Here is a 25,859-nt window from a genome sequence, read left to right as displayed (position 1 = left end):
GAAATGCACTCCTGAGAGGAGTGGAGGGTGAGACAGGAGAGGTCTGCTACACCATCTGGGTCTCCACTCTGTCTGGGGCTCAAACTCATGCGACAGTGGCTGCTGATACCTTCATAGTGATGTATTGTAACCCCTTACACCACCAGGGAAACCCCTCCAAGATTCCTTTTGAATTAGTGTTCTGTGTCTTTTGGTAGATCCCTAGGAGTGGAATTGCTGTTTCATATTGTAGATCCATTTTTGTGTTTTGAGGAATTCCCACATACCTTTCCAGAGTTACAGGACCAGTTTACATTCCCCCCATTATTATAAGAAGGTTCCTTTTTCTCCACATCCTCTCCAGCATTTGTTTCCAGTTTTTAAACATGTAGCCCATTTCACCATTATGAAGTGGTAATTCATTGTAGTTTATATTTGCATTTCCCTGATAGTAAATGATGTTGAACTTTTTTTTATATATACTTGTTGACCATATGCATAATTTCTTTGGAGAAGTGTCTTTTTACTCTCTTAACCATATTTTCTTTGGGTTGTTAACTTTGTTTATGTTGAGTTGTCTAAGTTATTTATAGATCTTTTATATCAGTTCCTTATTAAATGTATAGTGTACAAATAATTCCTGCCATTCAGTAGGATGTCTGTTCATTTAGTTATCTCTTTTGCTGTACAGAAACTTTTTGGTTTGATGGACCCCCAGCAGCTGTTTTCCTTCTCTTTGATTTTCTTTGCTTCTGGTCATCAAAGATATTTCTAAGGTGTATGTCAAAAACATTTTGCTCATGTTTTCTTCCATATATCTTAAGGTTTTACATTTAAGTCTTACCCATTTTGAGGTGTTTTTTTTTTTTTTGGGTGCATGATGTATGGTATTAGACTAGTTTCATTTTTTACATGTGGTGGTCCAGTTTTCCCAGCACAGTTTATTGAAGAGACTATCCTTGTTCCAGTATATACTCTTTGGTCATTTTTCATTGATTAGTTTGCCATATATATGTAATTGTATTTCTGACTTTTCAGTTGAATTCCATTGGTCTGCATGTCTCTTTTTGTTCCAGCACCATGATGCTTTTATTATTATGGCTCTGGAATAGTTTGAAGTCTGGATGTATTTTTCTTTTTTTCCCTCAATTTAGCATAAGAGTGTTTTCTATTATAGGATTTTTGTTGAGTTGTCCAACTCAGCAAAGCAAACAGTCCAGACAGAAAATGGTCAGGAGAAGATTTTCGTGATTCTGTATGAATTTCAGCAATATTTGTCACATTTCTTTGAGAATGTGTTGATTTTTTTTTTAATTGCTGAATCTGTAAATTGCATTGGGTAAGCTGGTCATTTTGATCGTGTAGAGTCTTTTTTTTTTTTTTTAAAGATTTATTTATTTATTCATATAGAACTGGGGTACAGGCCAGAGATGCGGAGGGTGAAAGGATTCACCAGAGACAGAGCGGGGTACAGAACAAGCAGATCGATGAAGTACACTGCTGAGGGGAGCAGTGGGCAGGTCAGGAGAGGTCTGCGGCACCTCTGGGGCAGGCAGGGATCGAACTCATGCTGAAGTGGCTTTAGCTTCTTAGTGCTGTGCTTTAATTCTCTGCGCTACCAGGGAGGGCCTGTGTAGTCTTTTGATCCATGAGCAGGGAATGGCTTCCCATTTCTTTATGTTTTCTATTACTTTTAACAATGTTTCATAATTTTCCATGGGTCATTCTTTTTATCTCCTTTATTGGGATTACTTATACATATTTAATGTTTTCATACAATTGTAAGTGTGATAGTTTTTTCTTACTTTCTCTTCAGATTGACTGATTGTTAGAATGTAGGAAATCTAATGATTTTTGTTATTCATTTTGTAAACTGCTACTTTACTTGAATGAGTTTAAAATTAGTTTTTCTCTGGATTAGAGTTCTCTCTGTATATCATCATATCATCTGCAACTAATGATGATTTTAATTCTTTCCATATTTTTATCCCTTTATGTCTTTCTTTTGTCTTGCTCTAGCTGGGATTTCCAGTACTATATTAAAAAGCAGTGGTGAGAGTGAAGATCTTTGCCTTGTAGAATTAAAGGGAAGGCCTGCAATTTTTCACCATTAAGAATGATGGTAATTGTGGATTTATCATATATAGCTTTTATTTATGTTATGTTCCTTTTCCCTCAAGTTTTTCAAGGGTATTCATCATAAATGGATGCAAAACTTTATCAAATGTTTTCTCTGCATCTATTTGTATGATCATATGGTTTTAATTTTTCTTTTTGTCGATGTTTTGAATTATATTAATTGATATTCAAATGTTGAACCATTCTTGTGTCCCTAGAATAAAACTTTTTTGGTCATAGTGTTTATCCTTTTTGTGTATTGTTTGATTAAGTTTGCTAAGATTTTGAGGAAATATGTCTTCATTAGGAGGATTGGCCTATAGTTCTGTTTTCTTGTGTTGTCTTTGTTTGGTTTTGTTATTAGTGTAATGTTGTCTTCATAAAATATATTTGGTGTGTGCCTTCTTTCTCAACTTTTTAAAAGAATTTTTGTAGCATAGGCATTAGTTCATCTTTGAACTTTTGATAGAACTTGTTTGTGTTATCATCTGGAACTGGAGCATTTGTTTTTGGGGAAGGATTTGATTATGGTTTTAATTTCTCTCTTGTAATTTGTTTGTTCAGGATTCCTATTTCTTTACTCAACTAGGAATTTGTCCATCTCATCTAGATTGTTGAACTTGTTTTTATGTAACAGTTCATAGTAATCTCTGATTAGCCTCTGGATTTCTGCTATGTTTGTTATAATTACTTCTTTCTCAGTTATAATTTTATTTGAGCTTCTCCCTTGTTTTTCTTCACTAGCATGGCTAGAAGTTTGTCTATTTTGTTTATTTTTTCAAAGAACTGGGTTTTGTTTCTTTGATCTTTTGGATTGTCTTTTTTAAATTTATATTTCACGTATTTCTGCTTGGATTTTTATTATTTCTTTTCTGTCTTCTAGGGGGGTTATTTTTGTTATTTTCTAGTTCTTTAAAATAAAAAAAATAGGCTGTTTCTTTGGGACATGGGGCTGTATTGTTATATACAATTGTTCTTTTTGTTGTGTTCCATATATACATTTTGGAAGACTGTATCCTCATTGTCATTGCTCTCAAGGTATTTTTTACTTTCTTTTTTTGATTTCTTCATGAATCTAGTGATTTTTCAGTAGCATGTTGTTCATCCCCACATAATGGGGAGAGGTACTTCCTTGCTTTTTTTTTAGTTGTTGATTTCTAGTTTGATGCCTTTATGGTCAGAGAAGGTCCTTGGCATGATTTTAGTTTTCATGTACTTGTTGATATTTGTCTTGTGATTTAATATGTGGTTGATCCTGGAAAATGATCTATGTGCACTTGAGAAAATTGTGTAATATCTTATAGTTGTCTTTTAGGCCCATGTGATGTAGATAGGTTTTTTTTTTTTTTTAAGAGAAATTTGATGTTAGCCTAATTGTTTTCCCGTTATAGGTTATCTGTATTTTCCCCCTTGTCAACGTCATTAATTTTTCTTTGGCTCAGACTCTTGGAAGCTTTACTACTTTTGTGTCTTGCTGTTTTTCTTTTTTTTCATTATGATAATTTGGTGTCATTCTAGCTTCCTGTATTTTCCATTTTTATTTACTTCTTCAGGTTTGGGAATTTTCCTTCAATTGTTTCATAGAATACTTTTCCAGTTCTCTTGCCTCTTTCTTCTTCTTTTGGGATTCTTATAACTCTTATGTTTCCTTTCCTTATGATAATTTATAATTCACTCAAATTATTTCTTCATTCTTTTTCATTTGTATCTCTCTTTCCTTTCTTTTTTTATTCCTTTCATGTATAGATCTTCAAGAATATTGATTCATTCTTCCATTTCATCTACTCTTTTTTTTTTTCTTTTGGCTTTTCTCAGAACTTTTAGCACCCACATTGATCTTTTAACATCATGCCGTTCCTTTATTTTATTACTTAAAGTTTCAAATCTTTTTTCTATTCATTTATTATATATGTCTAATATTATTTTCTTTTATGCATCTTCTTTTATATCATTAAGTTTTTTGGGGGTGCAGTTTTAAATTCTACATCTTTCATGGAGAGAGATTCTTCCATGTCAGTGTTGTTGGGTTCTAGAGGCTTTTTTTTTTTCCTATAGTATATTGCTCCCTGGAGAATTTTCTTGATCATTTGCATGTATCTATTTTTTCCTTCCCATTGTTTGCTTTCAGGTTTGTTGTAGGCATCAAGACACTGGGCTGCTGGTGTCAGTAGGCTTGACTTCTGGATTCTCTTTTTGAGAATCCAAAATGAGTATCTCATTCTCATGCATTGGTTTCTACAGCCTTTGGGCAGAAGCAGGGTTAAAGCTCCTGTAGGTCCTCTTCAGCTCCAACCAACCAAACTGTTGCTGACAACAGGTGGTAATCTGGACACTCTTACCAGTCCATTGAGGACCACTAGGATTATAGGGCAGGGGTTCCCACAGCTGCTACTTGGGCACATCTGCCTGATGGGTGATGTAACAAGTGGGGCTTTCAGGACTCCTACCAGGGAATTAGGTGGTGCCTGGGATAGAAGGTGGGGGTTTCCAAAGCTTCCACCTGGAAACATATCTGCTACATGACTGGTACAGTGGGCAGGGCTTACAGGGATCCTACTTGGATATTGAGGGATGCTGGGGGGTGCTGGGGGTATGATTTCCAAAGCTTCCACATGGGTGCGTATCTGGTAGATGGCTCCATCTATTCAGTATTGATATGTTGAGCATGAACTATATTGTTAATATTGATAGACATCTACAGGCATATTTTGGGGGTTTAAATTCCTGTTTTAGGGTTGAACTAACAAAACTAAGAGACATTAAATGACCTTCCCAAAACCATTGTTTGTAAATATATATCAAGAACTTAAATCTTAAAACAAGGTTTTTAGGTATAAAAAAGTGGTTCATTCTGTGATACCCCTCTACTGCTCAAGAATATAAGGTACATAGTGGTTAAGAATAGGAGAAACATGTAGTCAAACAACCTACAATTAAATCTAGGTTCTATTTAATGGCCATCAGACCTAGAGAATGTTTCTTACCATCACTGAATTTTTATTTTTCTCATATACTAGTGTGAATAAATTTGTTAATCACTTTATGGAGTTATATTGATTACATAAATTAATGTCTGCTATGCTTTTAGCAGAGTATCTGCTAAGAGTAAGAGTCCAATAAATAAATACAATTATTAGCAAAAACAATACTATTTTACTGTCACCTTATTATAATTAATAACATTTTTTAACCCTAGAATGATATGTTGAATTTACTTTTTCAAAATAAAGCAAAACAAGTATCTTTTTATACATATAAGAAAACTAAATTTTTAAATATAAAGGTGCTTATCCAAGATGATAGAATTGGTAGTAGTATAATGGGAGTCAGAAGAAAATTCAGCTTAATTTCAATCTTTTTCTATTATGTTATCCTGGTACTGGGAACAACTGTTCCCTCTCCCCAACCACCCTAGACTGTATAACCATACCCATTCCCAATAAAATCTTTTAGGATTGGATTATCCTTCCACTGTAGATAGAACCTCAGAATGTAAATACATAAAAATTGATGTGTAGCCTTCTATCTCCAATAGCAATGGACTAAAACCTTAATCCCACTGCCTACTTTTGTTATGAATTCTAGAAGGTGACTCTGGTACCTGAATCTAGCATTAATACAAACCTCTATTCCATGTTCAGGTAAAACCTGCCACTTTTCTGTTTTTAACCAAGACTTATAACATTATAGTTAAGAAGAAAAGACCCTCCACTAAGCTCTTTCAGCCTAGCTTCAGTAACTTGATTGTCAATGTACACTTTTGAAGACTTTAGAAGAGATTTGGTGCTTCTGTGGCATTGTTTTACCTGCAGAAAAGTCCACCTATTATCCACACCCCTTTTAAAATGTGCTTTTAAAATTTGTTGCTGATATTCTGCAGTACTTTCCTAATTTGAGTTAAATCTATTCTTGATTCCTCCAGCCTGCTTTCCACTTGCAGTCAGAGAGATTTTTAGATGTGAAATTAAACATGTCAATCACTTGCCTAAGATGCTTGCATTTTCCCCTCATTTGAGTATGTTTTAAAAGGTCTTATACAATATAGTTCCAGTATGCACCTCCAGTTACTTGATCTACAACATCTTCCCCACTATGTGTTACAACCTCCTCATTTAATGTCCTCAAATATAGTCTTTACAATATTGTCACCCTAGAATGTCTCCCTCCAAGCGTTCATCTGATTCCTGCTTATCTTTCATCTCTTAGCTCAAATATCTTTCCATGAAAGTCTTCCCTGCTCTTCTGTTCTAGATCTAGTCTCCTGTATATCTCTCATACCACCTGAACTCATCCTTATAGTACTTACCACACATTGCCAAAAATAAGTATTTTTAGATTATTTACTTTCTATCTTCATCCCAACTAGATTTCAGATTTCATGATAGTAGGAATCATATTAGCTTTATCTCCATTATATCCTCAAACTTTAAACAGTGTCTGATATACAATACACCCCACATAAGTACACATTATATTAGTGAATGGGTAAATAACCTTTGCACTCTGCCCCATACGTAGATAAAGTATACTGATGTAGTCTGAGTTCTCTACTCTCATATAGCATTTTCTTTGAATCTGGAAAGAAAGTCTCATTCCACACTTTGTTTGTATCAAATCCTGGTAAGTAAAAATGGTACTTATTTACTTTTCCCAGGAATCTAAATGCCATCATGTTAGGTAGTTCTTTTGGTGGCTCAAAGGAGTAATGATTATATAATGAATGACTATTTTCTATTAGATATTATCCCTCTTATAGTGTGCTTTTTTTTAAATTAAGATAATGTTGATTTATATCACTGCATACATCCTCAGAACTAATTTTTCACCTTTTCTAATTCTAAAATTCTTAATCTTTTTTCTACATCATTTTATATCAAAATTCACTGTGGTGAGGAGGCATCTGAATAGCTCATTACAATACAGATTTCTGGATTCTGTCCTCATAGATTTAACTGCTTCAGTTTAGAGAGGAACGAGAAATGTGTGTAATCACACACTTAGTAGGTCTATACTATACTTCAGTGCTTCCAGGAATTCCAGCTATGCTATCAACCATTTATTTTCTCAGACAATTTATTTAACCTCTCAGTTCTTTATTTTACACTTTGTAAAATGGATACAATGATAGCATCACATTGCTATTTAAGAGCTATGTATGAGAACTTGATATGAAGAGAACTTAAAAAATAACATTGATATTTATTGTTTAATGTTTCATACCTCAGTCATAAGGAGATATGAGTAGGATAAATGACAGAAGGAGACAAATAGGTTTTATAAACTGTCAGCTTATTTTTCAAATTATCATGGCTCCTATGCCAGATAATATATAATTTTTATTCATAATATACATGTCATCCTGCTCTACATTGGAACATACTAAATATTGTTACCTCTGGCTGTGTGTGTTAGCTTTCCTATGGGACAATGGACAATAGTTGTCTCAAATCACCAGGTGATTTTTTCAGGTCATAAACTGCTATACTTTCCTGTGTGTTGAAGTTAATTTTTCATGGGTGGGTCAGGAAAAAATCCTTAGTGTGAAGGATATTAATTGTTAAGTTAATAAATATTAATTATTAAGGTAAGATAATTATAAAAAGATAAATGAAAGGGATTTAGATATTGCTAAAGAAAACAAAACCTCCATAGAGTATCCCAAAGCCAGATATCTTAAATATTATTTGAGTGATGAAGCAGTATAGATATCCCATGTGGTTCCTTTAGCACAATTGTTTATGCTGAATTTGTAAAACTAGTAATATTAGACAAGATAGGCTTTAACTTCCAAATGAAAATTTTTTAAGACATTTTTATTCTTTGCAGGAATTACATTCCTATCATTGATTTAATCTGATTCACAGAATTGTTGGCATTGGAAGTGGTTTTAAATACCAGATTATTGCTTTTATATGTAGAATCTAGAGGAAGCAAATAAAGGATCAGACAAAGACAAGCTTTAAAACTGGGCCTTGGGAGCTCAGGATAGGTATGAGGCATCCAGCATGGAAGGAAGAATAGAGAGGAGAAAACAGATGGACAAGAGAGCACAATGGATTATGGTGGACTGTGAGCTAGATTAGTGGGAAAACTATAGCAATGACAACTGAGGAGAGAAAGACTATTTTGAAAAAAACAAATAAGGAAGCAAAATAATGGTACATCATTAGTAAAATATTAAGTCAAGATAAAAATTAAAGTCAATTGTAAAACTACATCCTGAGATTATAATCAGTAAAAACCAGATTGTGGAAAACTACAAGTTAAATAACTCAGGATTTTCAACAGATTAATCTTGAGGAAATAAAATATATAGGGTGAAGTAAAAACCTATAAAGTATAAGAGAAATAAAAGAAAACTAAATTTTAATTTACAAGATTGCATACTTGCGTGAATAGACTACATATACAGGGGCTTGTAATGAGATTCAACTGCAGGCACATACAAAAAGGTTAATAATGGGTTTATTTACAAGAGAAAGGGAAATAAATAACTCAGGAAAAAAAAAAAAGATAAGTTGGTTAATGCATTCTACCAGTTCTGCTGACCTGGAACCCCAATAGCATGCTGCAACCAGCAAAGAGCCAGGAGACCAGTCACGAGCCAGGACAGCCCCCAAAGCCAACATGTCTGGTTTTATATCAAAGCTGGCTGCTTAACTCCACTCTCCCTCATGTCCCAGCAAGTCTCCCTTTGGTGATGGTGGGATTTGTAGTTCTGGTGTCTGGAGTGCAGGCAAAGTCCACAAAACTTATATCTGTAGAGTTCCTTCAGTACATCCTTTCCCCCTAACTGACTGACTGAGATACATTGCTGAGGGTAGCAGTGGTTGGGACAGGAGTGGTCTGCCACACCATTGTGGGTCACCTCCCAGGCTCGGTATTGAATTCTGCTGCAGTGGCTGTGGGTAGCTTCATAGTACTGCACTTTAACTCTGTTTTGTTAAAAAAACAGAATATGAGGGGAAATAATTTTGTTTTTCATTTACCTTTCACTTTATTTAGATTGGTTTGTTTTTTTAAAATAGTCTTTTTCCTTCTATTGTTAATTTTACACTGTTACATTGTTAATTTTTGGACATTATATGATTTCTTCCTTCAGGTGTGGTCACCACAGTTCTCCCACAACCAAAGCACTCATAGTCTTTCATGCTCTTCTCTATGGTTTTCACCCATTTCCAACATCCTGGGTTTTTTATTGGTCCTTTGTTTGGTTTCTCTATATTTCATGTATAAGTAAAGCATCCAATATTTATCTTTCTCTTTCTGACCTATTCAGCATAATCTCTTCCAGCTCCATTCAGATTGCTGCCAATGACTTGAGTTTATCTTTTTGTTAATTGTTGAACAGTATTCCATTGTGTATATGTACAACATACTTTTGAATCACTCATCTGTTTTGGTTCATTTGTTTGTTTCCATTTCTTGCTTATATGTGGCAATAAATATAAGAGTGCAGTTTCCTTTAAAATTCTTTCAAATTAGTGTTTTTTTGTGTTCTTTGGTAGATTCCTAGGAGTAGAATAAGTAAGTCACATGGCAGATTCATTTATAGTATTTTGAGGAATGTCTCTACTGTTTTCCATAAAAAATGGACAACTCTACATTCCAAACAACAGTGAATTCATTGATGAGTTATCTTTCATATCATATTGTTGCAAGGAGCAACTTTTTTTTTCAATAATAAAAATCTACATATTAATATTACAATAACTGCATACATAATTAATAACTTGTTGAACATATTTTGTATAACTTGCCTTGAATTCTTACTTACTATGTAGTTTGACAGACATTTACATAGAAAATTTCTATGTAGTCATTTACTTTTAACACCTTTCAATTTTGATTCTCATTAAAATAATTTGAGGCCCTCGCTGGTGGTGCAGCGGGTTAAAGCACAGCACTAAGAAGCTAAAGGCACTTCACATGAGTTCGATCCCGCCTGCCCCGAGGTGATCCACATGGCACGGCAGACCTCTCCTGACCCGCCCGCTGCTCCCCTCAGCAGTGTACTTCGTCCATCTGTCTGTTCTGCTCCCCACTCTGTCTCTGGTGAATCCCCTCACCCTAAGCATCTCTGGCCTGTACCCTGGTTCTGTATGAATAAATAAATAAATATTAAAAAATAATTTGAAGTAGATGAAATTCAGTGACTAATTGCTGTTTGTCTGTATAATTATATGGTTTTCCATATAGATGTGCATTTTCCATATAGACAGTACTTTTGTTTGTCTTAAGATGTGAACATTACCTGGCTTAGCTTAAAGATGATGTTCAATAGAATCAACAGAGATACAAAGATGAGTAAGAGGTGTTTCGGCTATTGACTCATTTTAGGTTTTATTACATTTTAGGCTTACTGTATTTTAGGTTTTACTACTGGTTTATCTGCACATACAGCATTAGGGTGACATAAAGCAAGATCTGGGAACAGAGGAACTTGGGTAACTATGCCTAGTGAAATTGTGGGAATTCTTGAATTAGATCTTTAAAAGATGAGTAGAAGTTAAGGTTTTTCATTTATTAGAGCATAAGCTATTAAAGTGGCAAGCTGAGTAATATTTGGGGAATAGCAAAAATATTTTTTGTTTACTATGGTTATAGTGTGGGGAAAGCGATATTAATAAGACACGGATGGGGTAATTCAGTGAAGGTTTTTGTTTTCACTCTCAAGGAGATTTGACTGTATCTTGTCATGTTTTATACCACTGTAAGTTTAATATTCCTGAAATTTTTTAGTAGGGGAGTATCTTGACCAAGTTTGTGTTTTTAGGAAGGTCAGGTTAGTTAGGAGAATTAGAAAATAACTTATATGTGGATTTGGATAGGAAATGGGGAAAAGATTTAGTAATCTTTTATAATTATTCAAAAAGGAGAAAAGTAAGGGCATAGATTATGAAAATAACATAGGGAAAGAAAAGGGACACCTTAATTAAAATATACTTAGGGTATAGCTAAAAAAAAAAAAACTTAGTAACTGCATATAGGAATAAGAGTGAAGGGAATGCTGAGACTTTTGTATTTTAAGTTTGGATAATTGATAAATTATAGTTTATTAGCTATTCCAGAGAAGTTGAATGTAGCAATTCAGAAAAGAAAGTTAGTTTATATGTACTGAGTACCAGTAACTGTCAATAAACCCTGGAGTTGCTCAGCAGGTAACAGCATGTACCTGTTTGCATCTCCAGTATGAAAACAAAGCTGAAAATAGAGATTTGAGTACCACATAGGTGGTGGCTGAAGCCACAGGTGTGAATAACATTTCCTAGAGAGACTGAGAGTGAAAAGAGATAAGGCTATAGACAGAACTCTGGGGGGTTATCAGCATTGTAGGGTGAGATGTTATTGTGAAGAGCAAATAGATGCTGTATGTGAAGGCATTTTGTGAGTGGTAATATACTTTCAGGTACAAAGAATTATCAAGGGTTTCATCTTCTGTAAGAGAAGGAAGATAAGCAAGACTGTGAGAAACACTGAAGCAGAAAAACAGTTCCCATTTCAAACTTGGATATATTGTGAAAATCTACCAGCATTTTTTTTTTTAATTAAAAACAGTTCAAGTACTTAGGAAAAAGAAACCTTTGTCAAGACAAAATAGGAGTCAGAGTTCTTAATTTTTCTTGCTCCAACTGTAGCCATATATTTGCCATCTGGGAATTTGTAGTAATTATAAGTAAGTATGTTACCATTGAGTCATACCCCATGAAGTACTAGAGAAAGAAGGCCTGATTCCAGATTTTCATTCAAGAATTTTACAAGGCTGTCATTCCAAGAAAACCCAGAAAATTTTCATGATCCACTTTGGTTTAAAATCTGTACATAGGGTACACTTGAATTTTTAATATTGAATATATTTTTATTAAGGTCATAGAAAAAATTCCTATCTGCTCATATTCCAAATCACCTATATTATCACTATGTGCTCATATCCCATACATTTTTTAAAAATCATATTATTTGTAAGTTATATTGCAAATTTAGCCTTACATTTTATTTTATTAACTTGAAACCAAGGAAATTCTTGTTCAGTAAATGGTATGCTATACGAGAAATATTATAAAACTTGAATTAGAATATATGAGGAATTTATATTTCACCATTGATATTTGTTGATGAATAATTCAATTTCCATGACCTTCAGTTAACTTCTTCTGCAAAGTAGGAGTAATAACAGCTAATTTACAGATTACTGTATAAATACAATGACCCTATAACAACAGCAACACTAAATTATAAAACACTTTATAAATACGAGACTATCTAAATGTGAAATTATCGTTAACTCTGCCATAACTCTGAAAAAGGCCTAAGTTTTAAAATTTTATGTGGGTTGTTAAAGTACCTTACTAAATGGTAAACCTTGGAAAAATCCATTTTACTGGTTCTTAAACAGAGAGTGAAAGAAATCTGTGACTATATGATATCAAAACTCAAAGCTAATATCCCCTCAGTAAGAGATGAGGGTAACTTGATTATTGCCTTTCTCATTCTATTATCAGCAAAGATTGCAGAGGAAACTCACTAACATTGCCCTCACCAGGTCTGTGACCTCCTGAGTCCCTGGCTTATTAGAAGATACTCAGTATTTCCTACATACCTACATACTCTGGTTATGTTACAAGGCAATCCAATTCACAATAGGTTGCCTAACTGTGGGTCCTCACCACAGCATTTAAGATTCACCTGCAGGCCCACACAAAAAAGTTAATAATGGTTTTATTTACAAGGGAAAGGGAAATGAATAACTCAGGGAAAGAGAGAAAGATAAGTTGGTTAATACATTCTACCAGTTCTGCTCACCTGAAACCAAAATAGTGTGCTGAAAGCCAGCGAAGAGCCAAGAGATAAACCTGGAGACACTAGGCCAAGAGACCCCCAAAACCCAAATGTCTGATTTTATACCCAAACATGGCTGCTATTAACTCCACCCTCAGGTGCCAGCAGTCCTCCTTTTGCTGACGCTGGGATTTATAGTTCTGTAGTGTGGGGTGGAGCAAAATCCACAAAACCTGTATCCATAGAATTCATTCAGGACATCCTATTCCCCTTACAATTCCATAACATTTATCAGATAAAAGTACATGTGATAGTCTTCTTTTTTTCTCTTAAGCTGAAAATATGGGGACATAACATCTTTATTTTAGTTATTTTTTTAATCTTTCTCTTTATATTAACAGTATTTATCCCATATTTTATTTGATTATCCATTTCACATAAGGACTTAGTAAGAATTTGAGGGGGAGAAAAAAAAAGGAAAGCATGAGCCTCAGGGAATTAAACTTTTATAATGAAATATAGTGACCTTGAGTACTGTGTGTTACAAACTTATGCTGAGGTTGCTGATTTGATAGCAAGGGTTTAAAATAAAATATCTCTTAAAATGTTAAATAGCCTGTTTTGGCCCTCCCTGGTGGCATGGCAGGTTAAAGCACAGCACTAAGAAGTTAAAGGCACTTCCGCATGAGTTCCATTCCCGCCTGCCCCGGAGGTGACCACATGGCGTGGCAGACCTCTCCTGACGAGCCTGCTGCTCCCCTCAGCAGTGTACTTCGTGGATCTGCCTGTTCTGCTCCCCACTCTGTCTCTGGTGAATCCTCTCACCCTCCGCATCTCTGGCTTGTACCCCAGTTCTGTATGAATAAAAAAATAAATCTTAAAAAAAATCTTAAATAGCCTGTTTAGATCAGATGTTGAATACATAATTTAAGGAGGAAAATTCCCAGGAAATAGATTTCCATGTGTATTGCACAAGATTATTTTTGAATGTGTGAAAAGTGAATTGAGGAGCTAAATTCATTTAGTTTTATCTTTAGTGATCCAGTTATGCATGATGATTATGCTATTTCTCATTATAAAAATGACACCCAAGTATAATATTGTGAATATATATAATGTTATATCTATGATTGATTTCATCATATTTTAACTGGTAAGTTTTATTATATCAATAAAAGAATTGACTGAAAGAGATTTTTAAATTGTTAAAGTATAAAGACTATTTTATATACCAAAGTTAATTCTCTAATTACTAATCTCTTTCCCTACTGGCGTTAAGTTATGTTGAAGACAGAGACTCTTACTTATTATTTTATGCCCAGTACTTAGCACAGAGTTTACCATACAATAAACTATAGAATATTTTTAGATGGAATTGTATATATTTAATTTATTTACATGGTATAAAGGTGGTTTTGATGAAAGAATTACACTTTATATAAAATTCTATATTTTTAAATTCATATTCATATCCTTGATGACTGAAATGTCTTGAGAAAGATAAATTTTAAGTATGTCACTTGCTATAGAAGACATTTCAGTAATGTATTTCACTTGCTATAGAAGTTTCAGTAATATATTTAATATTATTTATAATAAAATATGCTAATAATTAATTTAATTTATTGGTTCTGTAAAATAAGAACATTTGTCGCTATAGGAGACTAAAGGCCTGATGAAATTTTCTTAATGATCTAGGCCAGATTCATTTCCTGTAAAAATAATTCCCGAGTTAGTTATGTACCACTACATACTACATTAACTCTTTCAGGCCGCCAGGGTACAATTGAGTGCGTTGAGACTGCAGTTAACCAAATGGTACCCCGGAGATCTCACTCAGTTATTGAAGCTTCCAGAAGGGCCTATGTCTTTCCAGAGAGCATTTAAACATTGGAAAAATCTGAACCAGTGTATATTTTCCCAAGGTGATATTCAAAAGAAATAGCTAGTGCATAGCATCATCTTGTAGCATACAGTCAACTCTTTGTTTAGATGTACTTCTAAATAATGAAGACCCTCCCTGCTACTCTTTTGCTCACCAGCATTTCCAGGGGAGTTAAAATAGATTATGATGTAGATTTATTTATAAATTTAAATTTACTTAATAAGTGGCTTATATGACCCAATAATATCAGTACTTTGGAAATTATCTTAAGTTTAGCAGAACAGTGGTAGGAAAGAGGGAGGTGGCAGGAAAGAGGGAAGTTATGAAAAATAAATGTCACAGGTATCCTATGGTGGTACAAATGTTACCACTATTTGTTCCACAGTGAAGTCCCCTGAGCCCCAGTAATTGCTAGATACAAGTGAGATTAGAAACATTTTTAGTTCTTTGTCTTTTAATTTAGTCATGTGGGCTAGCTGGAAGGCAACATTGTTGAAATAATTGTAGCTGTGACTCAGATTTAACATTTGCTACACAATTAGATTTTCTTTAGGTCAACCATAGCAGATCAAACTGCTTTCAGTGCACCTTCCTGAGTTCTATTGTAATTTCATCAAAGGGTGGTGAACATGATACAGGATGGAGTTTCATGTTTGAAGAACCATCTTATATTCACTTTTACATTTTCATAGATTTTTTTTTTATATTTTCTCTGTAGCATGTGCTTTATTCATTTAATTATCAGATTATCTAGTGTTCCGTTCTGTAGGCCAGAATGGAAGCCCATTATTAATACCTCATTTTAATACTCGTTCACTCACTCACCCCCCTCACCCATAAAACATTTAATGAGTTCCCCTGTGTCACTTCTGAATGACACAAAAATGAATACAGTTCAGTTGTCGCTCTCAAGGAGTTTTATAGTTTAGTAGAGAGAGGAAGGTATATGAATGAATAATTCATGTGAAATGTAATACTAGCTATACTGCTATACTGTAAGTTCACATAGAATGTTATATAAACACAAAAGAGCAAGTGACTAAATTCAACCTAAACCTTCTGGGTTTGGGAAAGACATGCATGGGGGTGACATTTCAGTTGGGCCACAGAATTTAAGTAGAGATGTTTTTAGAAGAAAAGACAGGGTAAGGTGAGAAAAATTCTTAGAGAGATGCCAGAGAGAGTAAAACAGAAGAGCAGGGAAGTAAACTTGTTAGATTTGGGAATGAAAGCCAAGGAACAGTTTCCTCAACTGTTTTAAGGTCTCTATTCCAGTGGAATAATAATTAATCTTTTCTGAATTTAGTTTTTAGGAGTTTGCTAATATTGAAGAATATTTTCAGTGAAGGATGTGGACAGAAACTATATTATTTATCAGATTATATATCTATTTACTTCTCCTTTCTGTGCTGAATTACTATAGCTTTTATTCTTTAACAATGTTTATTATGTACAAATTGGGTAAGAAACAAAGTAGGTTTTAACTATATGTAATGGCCATTGGTATTGTTATGTCTTTGCACCCAGAAGCCCACAACTATTTTTATTTTAGTAACAATTATGGTAAAAAATATATAGGGCCCTCCCTGGTGGCGCAGCAGGTTAAAGCACAGCACTAAGAAGCTTAAGCCACTTCTGCATGAGTTCTATCCCTGCCTGCCCTAGAGGTGATCCCACATGGCGAGGCAGACCTCTCCTGACCCGCCCACTGCTCCCCTCAGCAGTGTACTTTGTCGATCTGCCTGTTCTGCTCTCCTCTCTGTCTCTGGTGAATCCTCTCACCCCCCGCATCTCTGGCCTGTACCCTAGTTCTGTATGAATAAATAAATAAATATTTAATATATATATATATATATATATATATATGCACAACATGATTCTATTTACTTTACAATATCTAGTTATCTACATAAGAAGGTTTAAATAATTTATCCAAGCCATAAATGTTTACATGATGATACCAGTTTTCAAATCCAGTCTGATCTTTGATTTAAAAGCCTGTGCTATTTCTAAATTGGTTCTCTTGGATATCCCATTATTTGCCAGACACTGTTTTATGTACTAAAGATTCAAGAAGAAATGAAACGGTCACTTCCTGTTGGGCTCTCTGTCTTGGAAGGACTGAGTAAGGACTAAGTTAACAGGACTAAGCCGATACAGATAAGATATAGGACTCAACTTTGCAAGGGGCCTTAATTGTTATGCTCTAGCGAAATAATGACATAAGTTATGAATAGCATTTTTACTATCAGAGGCAAATTACTCTAGCATCCCCAAGCATGTGATTTGAGCAGTGAATTAGCTTCCTCCACCTCAAGACACAAAAGTCAAAGAGTTATCCCTACCTGATCCATGTGATGCAGAAGATGGTTGGACCTAGCTTCTAGCAGTGGTTTCCAATTATATGACTGCTCTTCAAAGTCCTCTCCACTTCAGAATTTCATATTTACTCAGCCAATTCTCAGGCCTGATTAGTCTCTTTGTTGGGACAAGAGCATGGAGTTTTGTTTTGTTTTGTTTTGTTTTTTTCTTGTGTGCTGTTTCTTTACTAAGTACTCTACTTAGTGTAGGAGACCTGGAAGTTTGTGTACATGTGCATGTGAGTATGCTTGCTAAATTTCATGCTGAACAAATAACTTTAGAAGAATAACAGAGGGACAGATTAATTTTAGCAGTGTGACTACGTGAATAAGTATGGGAAGAAGAGGGTTTGGTAGATGTAAAGGAAGGAGAAAATTATAAAAGTGAAATTCAAGAAAAAATTCTGTTTCTATAAAACTGTCTCCATAGGAACAGACCGATTAACATGAAACAGTTAAGGAATAATTAGAAGCAAATGTTTTACTGATGACCTTGACTATACTAGTTCAGAGAAGAGAACTGGAGGGTAGAAGAGAGAAGTCAAGAAATTTTACCCAAGAGACTAGACTTGTGAGCATTTAAGAGATGAAAAAATCTAATCAGGCAATGAAAGGATGACATTATGTACATGGATTTATTGAACACTAGTGAGTATAATTTAATTGAGATTGTTTTCTATTAGTCTTGAAGAAATTTGATTTCATAAAATTCTATACACTTCAGAGATTATTCTTAATTTGTATATGATTTATGATATATATAAATATATAATTGATTTATAATATAAATAAATAAATAAATCATACACACACACACATACACATATATATGATTTATAATATCCAATCAAGTCATAAGCACCTAGAAGTCTATTCTATCGCTTCTATTTCATTTGTCTAGGATATATGCCTAGGATATATTTTTGAATTAATAGTTTCTAACAAATACTTATTAATGGCCATACAATCAACTTCTGTATAATAATTATAACAGTATCTACTTGATACTGGCTGTATTTGTAGCACTTGAAACAAAAGTATAAATAGAGGCTATGTACTAATTATTTAAAAGTACTAAATCAGGGCCCTTCCTGGTGGAGCAACAGGTTAGAGTGCAGCTCTGCAAGCTAGCCACAGCTGCTTCAGTACAAGTTCAATCCCCGGCCCTGGAGGTGATTCTCACAGAGAGGCAGACCTCTCCTGACCCGCCTGCTGCTCCCCTCAGCAGTGTACTTCTGTCAGCCTGTTCTGCTCCCCACTCTGCCTCTGGTGAGTCTTCTCACTGCCCCCTGCACCTCTTGCCTGCACCCGAGTTTTGTATGTATAAATAAATTAATCTGTTTTAAAAAGTACTGAATCAAGCTAACAAGCTATTACTGAATGCATTTAATCTTTCCACTTCAACAAATACTCTTTCAGTATGAACATGGAAGATCAAACTCATAGGGAAACTAATTGTATGAAGCCTCAGACTCTTTGGAGCTTCACTTATAAGGAAGTAGTATGAGAAGAATGGACTGAGCCCCTGGGTCAAGGCCCCTTTTTTTCTCTTCTCTCCCCTGCAGGCTTTATCCAACACTAATTCAGGGTTCATTGTTAGGATTATGACAACACAGCACATGATTATGAACCACATTATCTGAGATTCACTCCCAAACTTAGGGGTGTACATATTAATGTCGTGGTCTAGAATCAAAAAACTAAAAAGCATAGCTATTCAGGACCTGTTGAACTGGTCCAGCATGTGGTAGGTGATTTTTGGGCTCTAGTTAGGCATGATCCCTGGTTTCAGAAACACTTCATGGAGAAGAGTTTCTGCCAGTGAGATCTTCTGAAGCATGTACCCAGAAATAGGGATTTCACTTGCTCAGGCTTTTGCCAGATATTATTCTAAGTGTTTTAATCTTTTATTGACAAGAAGACTAAACATCAAAGCTCTTCAACTGTCCTACTCAAGTTCTGACATGTAGTATGTGTGTGTGTGTGGTGGAATTCGGATTTTTAGAACTTGTTTCTGTGACCCTAACGTCTCTTTTCTTTACCCGAGTGATTTTGGAATAGTAAAAAAAACTATTTTATTCTCATTTAGTCCAAAATGGTAGGATTCTTCCTTCAGTAAAGTTAAAGTCTGTTACAAGTCAGACTGAGAAAGAAAGAAAATTTAAGAAATCGTACTGTATTTTTCCATGGAGACTGTATAGCTGTTTTCCCATTCACTTTGGAACTCACTACAATATATTTAAAGTTTCTCTTTTCTTCTATCTTATTGTTCCTCCTTAAGTTATGAGGGTGGGATAAAGGAAGAAGCCAGGCCTGGAAGGTGTAGGAATGGACAGAGTGAGAATGGGAAAGGACATGTTGTTAATTTTGAACTTCAAATTATGTGAACCAGAGCAGAAGGGGAAGAATCATAAGTGATATCACAGAGCAAGGACTTAGGATTAAAACTGTGGCCTTAACCAACTGGCCATACCTTTTAAAAAGTTAATCACTTTTAAAGAGTTATTTTTGCAAGTCCCACATGTTGTTATTTTTATTATAGGATCCTCTTTAAACACTTATTAACAAAAAATATATGACTTTTATTTAACAATAAAATAAAATTAATTTAGAAAACAAATATGAACTGAAACAATTCTATCCTTTTATTTATTCATTCATTCACTTATCTATCAAACAAATATTTAATTGATATTTATTATGAGCTAAGCTCTGAGCATGTAGCAGCAAATACGAGAAAGTCCCTTCTCCCATAGAATTGCTTTCTAATAGGATGAAATTAATATTAGTAACATGTACTCAATATGAAGGAATTATAATTTGCTGAAACTAAGACTTTACTCATAATATGTATCCAATTCTAACATCCTTTGAGTTTGTCGTGACCACAATATACTGCATATTCTAAGATGACTCAATTCTCTGACAATTTGTCACTAATCTTATTACTGCTAAATATCTCATAATACCAATTGACTTCTACAGGGCATAAACATAGCATTTATATTTAAATCCATGTCTCTTTAGCCATGGCAATTAAATAGTACTTGGTACTTAGCAATTATAATCATAGCATAAGTGAAGATTGTGGGGAGTTTGTACTCAGCTATAAGGTATCATTAAAATGATCCTGGAAAACTTGTTTTTATTAAATACTTTATTACAGAAATAAATTAGAAAATACATTGTAGGAAAAACTCTAAGATCCATGAGAAATCATGGTTTCCAAGAAATCTTATTGAAAAAATAAAATTACAGTAAATGATGTTTTCTATTATTGTTCCTATCAACCTGGCTTTTAATAATCTCTGACCTCCCCGAGACCAGAACACACTGTTTCATGTTTGTATCTATAATTCCTTTCATATAACTAGCACTAAGTAGCTGCACAGACATATTTTTGAATAAATGGATAGAGAGATGACTCAATAAAATCTGTTAAAAATACATTTTCTACAGAAATTTGTTCATTTGACCTTTGTTGGCAAGATAGAGAACTCTGCCTGCCTTTTGAAACAGATGGCTATAAATATGCCAACACTATATTATTTTCCTTTAGGATTAGTTACTATAAAATCAAAAGTATCAAACTTGAGAAATAAATCTCTCCATTCTAATGATGGCTTTTTATTCATTGATACTTTCCTTCCATTTTTATCCTCATGCATAGATATGTATGTATGTGTGCACATATTTCTTCCTTTATCATTACTTTATATATATATGTGTGTATGTGTGTGTGTATATAGAGAGGTTGATTATTAATATAGTATGATATGGCATATATTATTATATAATATATTAGTATGATATGTAGTTGTATATCATATCATATATATCACATTATGATAGTTTTATTTCCTGTAATAACCTTTCATGTGTGTCTAAATATGTGTGTGTTCAACCATGAAAACCTATAGTCCGTCGTCTTTTAGAAATATCATATTTAATACTACTAGGAAAGTATTGGTATGTAAAATATATAGGTAGAATAGACAGAGAAAAGATGCATATTGACACCACAAAACTAAAATAGCCATACTGTACAAATCTTTGAGGTGTCTGTTTTCTGAAACTCTAGGTGAGGAATATCAACAAAATATTTCTGATCAGTAGTTACTAAGTGGAAGCCCTAAGAATTAGAGATAGACAAGATGCAGGGTCTCATTGTTGGCAATCAGCATTCCAGCAGAAGACCTCCAGATAGCACACTCACTGATTTATTTTCCCACATGGCATATTCTAAGTGTTTGTGAAGAGGGCTGGGCTACTGATGTAGACTGACCTCTGACATTCAGTTTATGACCTGCATGTAGATATATCCCTATTCTTAGCTCACTTTGTATCTCAGTTGGAAAGCTTTGGGACAGACCTTCAGTAAAACTCCTGTGGATTCACAGTAAAACTGCCTGTCCTGATCTATTGAAAGGTGTTTGTTTTCCCTATCAATGACAATAGTATGGTTAGGATGGGGAAATTTTGAATCAGAGCAGAAAAAAAAAATACTGACAAGTCTTTTCAGGGGTATTCAAGATTGATGGGAAATTTTGTGGGCAGAGGAAGGGAAGTGAACAATGTCCGTTCTATTTTCTCTGGAGAGAGAATACATTTATTATTGCTATAGAATGGACAATGTGCCTTTCTTAGTCAAATTGTTAAAAGTGATAAACTTTGGGCCTTATAAGAAATGGCTAACCGGTGTCCCCCAAATGCAATTTTCTGGAGAACCTGACCTTCCTACAGACTATTATCATTTCCTTGATACTTGAGAGGTAACTTGAATCACCTGTGTTATTTTTTGGAGTACAAGGAAAGGGATTATCTGTCAGCAAACTCATATATATCTATAATCTCTTAGTCACATTTCAAGATCCACAAGAGTACTGAAAGTATAATTTGTTTTTTCCTTTAAAAAAATAAACAAGCAGGCCCTCTGTGGTGGCGCAGCGGGTTAAAGCACAGCACTGAGAAGCTATAGCCATTTCCGCATGAGTTAGATTCCCGCCTGCCCCGGAGGTGACCACATGGCGTGGCAGACCTCTCCTGACCCGCCTGCTGCCCCCCTCAGCAGTGTATTTCATAGATCTGCCTGTTCTGCTCCCCACTCTGTCTCTGGTGAAGCCTTTTACCGCCCTTGAGCCTCTGGCCTGTACCCCAGTTCTATATGCACAAATAAATAAGTCTTTAAAAAATTAATAAACAAGCATAGATAAATATTGCAGAAATACTTCCACAGGTCCTGTATGCCCTTCAATTAAATCCATTAGTTATTAGCACTTTGTCATATGTAGCTAGAAAATAAACAGGGTGTCACTAGTTTCAGTTGTCAAAAAAACTTGACCTGCAGTAGCAGACAGCTTTGAAAGATTTTTTTAAAGATTTATTTACTTATGCTTACAGACCTGAGGTACAGGCCAGAGGTGCAGGGGCAGTGAGAGGATTCACCGGACATAGAACAGGAGGACGGACATAGAACACTGCTAAGGGAAGCAGAGGGCGGGTCAGGAGAGGTCTGCCGCACCATGTGGATCACCTCCGGGATGGGGATCGAACTAATGCTGAAGTGACTTTAGCTTCTTAGTGCTGTGCTTTAACCCGCTGCACCACCAGGGAGGACCCAGCTTTGAAAGATTTTTAGTTGCCCTGCTATGGTGTGATCATCCATATATTTTATTGCAGAATTATTAAAGAATCTGATTATGGCATACCATCTTAGACTCTTTTGGGATGTTAGGTTTTTACACTATACATGTTTTTGAACATCTTAAAGTCCTTATAACTTTTGAATTTCAAAATATGTCTTGTTCTAAGAATTATAGATGGAAGGATAATGGACTATGCACTATGTACTAGATGTCATACTGGAAAACTGCTTTTTTCTTCTCTAATCTGGATAACAATTCCATATAGAAGTCATCTCCATTTTATAACATTGTCACTTGTTTTGTAAGTGGTAGATCCAGGATTTAAACACTGGCATATTTACATATACATCTTAGCTCTTTCCACTAAACAATATTAATTTATTACACTAGTCTGGCACCTTCAAGAAACAGGTTATAAAATATCCCAAGGTTACAATTGTAGATGTAGGGCTAGATTAGAATCCACTGAGTATGAGAACCACAATTGTCACTTGCCTTCTTTATGTGTTTGCATTTTTGCACCCTGGAAATCACCTGTTGCTATCCAGCTCTATCTCCAAGTAACAAAGACTATATATACATATTTGTATATCTCTATCTATCTATCTATCTATCTATCTATCTATCTATCTATCTATCTATCTATCTATCTATCTATCTATCATCTAATATCTTCAAGCATCTCAGCTACCCTGTTTTTTGATAACAAAAAAAAAAAAAAACTTTACTGTAGAAGACCTCCACTGTTCACAGACTTCCACTCTTGCCTGCTGTTCCCCCAGCTGAGTGCCTTTTACAAATCACCTACACTCTCAAAGGCAAGGTAGAGATAATTCTGCATGTCTTTTAAAACACATCATTTCTAAAATGAGGTAATATTTTTTACTAAATTATGGAGTTGTAAAAGATTAAATTAGATAGCACAGTGTCTATCATATAGTCAGCAATAATTACTGTGAGATATTATTGTTATCCTCAGCTGATGGTGCTAACAGTGAATGACATTCATTCAAATTCATGAACTTCTTCAAAATAAGAATTTAATTCCCTCTAGTTCCTTTCTTTTTATATAGTAATGTCTATATTTAGTAGCAATGGTTGTTATTATAATAATGATCAACTGATCTTTCCAATATACCACTCACTCTGCTAAGCTCCATCCTGCAACAACCATTGTCGTTTTGTTACTCAAATAGCTTAAGGCCTAATTCAAGTCTCATCCTTACCACAAAGGCTTTTATAGTCCCCAGAGTTTCTTGTCTCTCAGTCATACTGCCATGTCATGTGTTTAAATAGTGACTATTCTCTCTGTTGATACCTTACATTTCAACTCCATGACATTTTAGTAAGTGCCTTGCCCTTTTAAATAACTATGAAGATTAGGAGTTGTGTCTTTATTTTATATCTTTATCATGTGATGCACCATTTATAGTTAGAACCAATGAACAGAATAAATGTTTGTGGATTGAATATAAGAATTTCTATTGTGTCCAGTAGACTTCTTTTGTAAACTTTTAATGTTGATTTGGGCTTTTGAGACTTTAAGTAAAGGATAGAAAATATAAAATATGTGTCCTACACACCTTCACTCTCCCATGGAAGACTGCAACATTCAGTTGTAGCACTGTGTCACACTAAATCCGGACGCAGCTCAGGTTAGCAGTGGTCAAGGCAAGTTTAAAGTGCCAATCAAAACCCAAGCTCTAGATGATACATACTTGCCACTTATCAATATATACAATATTTAGTGCTTCCCCCATTCAATTTAGTAAAAGCTGGAAAATTTAAGCCAAGATTTGTTGATGTTCATGGAAGGAAGGAGTTTGTTATTCATTTGACTGTTAACTGAGGCTATGGGCGTGGTGAAGAAAAGAAAACAAAGTGGGAAGGAACACAGTGGATTAGAATAGAAAATGATGAGTATTTTGTTAGTAGGTGTTGGATGGTTAACAGCACTCCGGGGTAGGGGGAGGGACCCTATATCTCTCTAAAACTTATACAACTTTGTAAATTAATGCTATCTCAAAAAAGAAAATAATTGGGAGGGATTATTCTAAGCAAAGGAGAAAGAGAAATACCACTGTTGCTCCTTTTATGTGGAGTTGAAAGAAGCTTAACAAAAGGTCAGACAAGTACAAATAAAAACCAGACTTTGAAAGCTGATCATAGACCTGAAGCATCCAAAGGGTGGACTGAGGGAAAAAGTGGGAAGGAGTGAAAACAGGAATGGAGAGTGAATAGGAGGATTGCTACTGATCTTTCTTGGAGATAAATAAATGGAGAATGGAAGCTAAAATTAAAAAATAAATAAATAAAATTCTTCCTGGAGTTACAAAACAAATGAAAAGAGAAACTTCTGATTGATAATCAACCTGAGATGGGCTATCACAGGGGGTGGTGAGCCAATGGGGGGTGAGAGGAAAGTAAAGAGAAATATAAACAAATCAAGGGCTTCAGACTATTATTCTTTGTTGTTATTCATGTTGTTTTCCAAGACATTATTTTGGAGTTTTGGAGAAACCTTCTCAAAGTCTTGGAAATTGTCATTGAAGTAATGGATTGCTATGGGGAACTTTGCTTTCTTTTCTTTTCTTTATTTAATTTTATTTTATCTTTCATTATCTTTCAAGTGCCATTGTTTCACAGCCCAGTTAATATTATGAATATAAGGATTTCTCCTTATCACAAGCATGTAGAACTCCCTCCATCAGAATTCCCATAGTCCTTCATCGTATTGTGCTCTCCTTCATGCCTCTCTCCCTCCTTCTCCCCTTTGTATGAACTTTCAAGGGTTGGTTTTAAAGTTTATCTTTGGCTGACCTTTTCTTTTATTCCTCTATATTCCATGTTAAAGTGATGTCATCTAATACTTATCTTTTTCTTTTTCTCACTTATTTTGCTAACCATAATCTCTATCAAGTTGGGTAATTTTGCCTACTAGTTACAGCAGCTATTGTAGTCATACTCAGAAAACTGAGAGAAACAAATCCCATTAGGTAGCCTATAACATAATCTGTTTCAATGAAAAAATATGAGGAGTAAAGGTAGATAAACCTGGGTTTGAACTCCTGCTCTATAGATCTCTAGAAATGT

Source organism: Condylura cristata, unplaced genomic scaffold (assembly GCF_000260355.1).
Source record: "Condylura cristata isolate star-nosed mole 26May11 unplaced genomic scaffold, ConCri1.0 scaffold00015, whole genome shotgun sequence".
Lineage (NCBI taxonomy): Eukaryota > Metazoa > Chordata > Mammalia > Eulipotyphla > Talpidae > Condylura > Condylura cristata.
The sequence above is the reverse complement of the archived record's forward strand: the minus strand, read 5'-3'. Positions refer to the sequence as shown.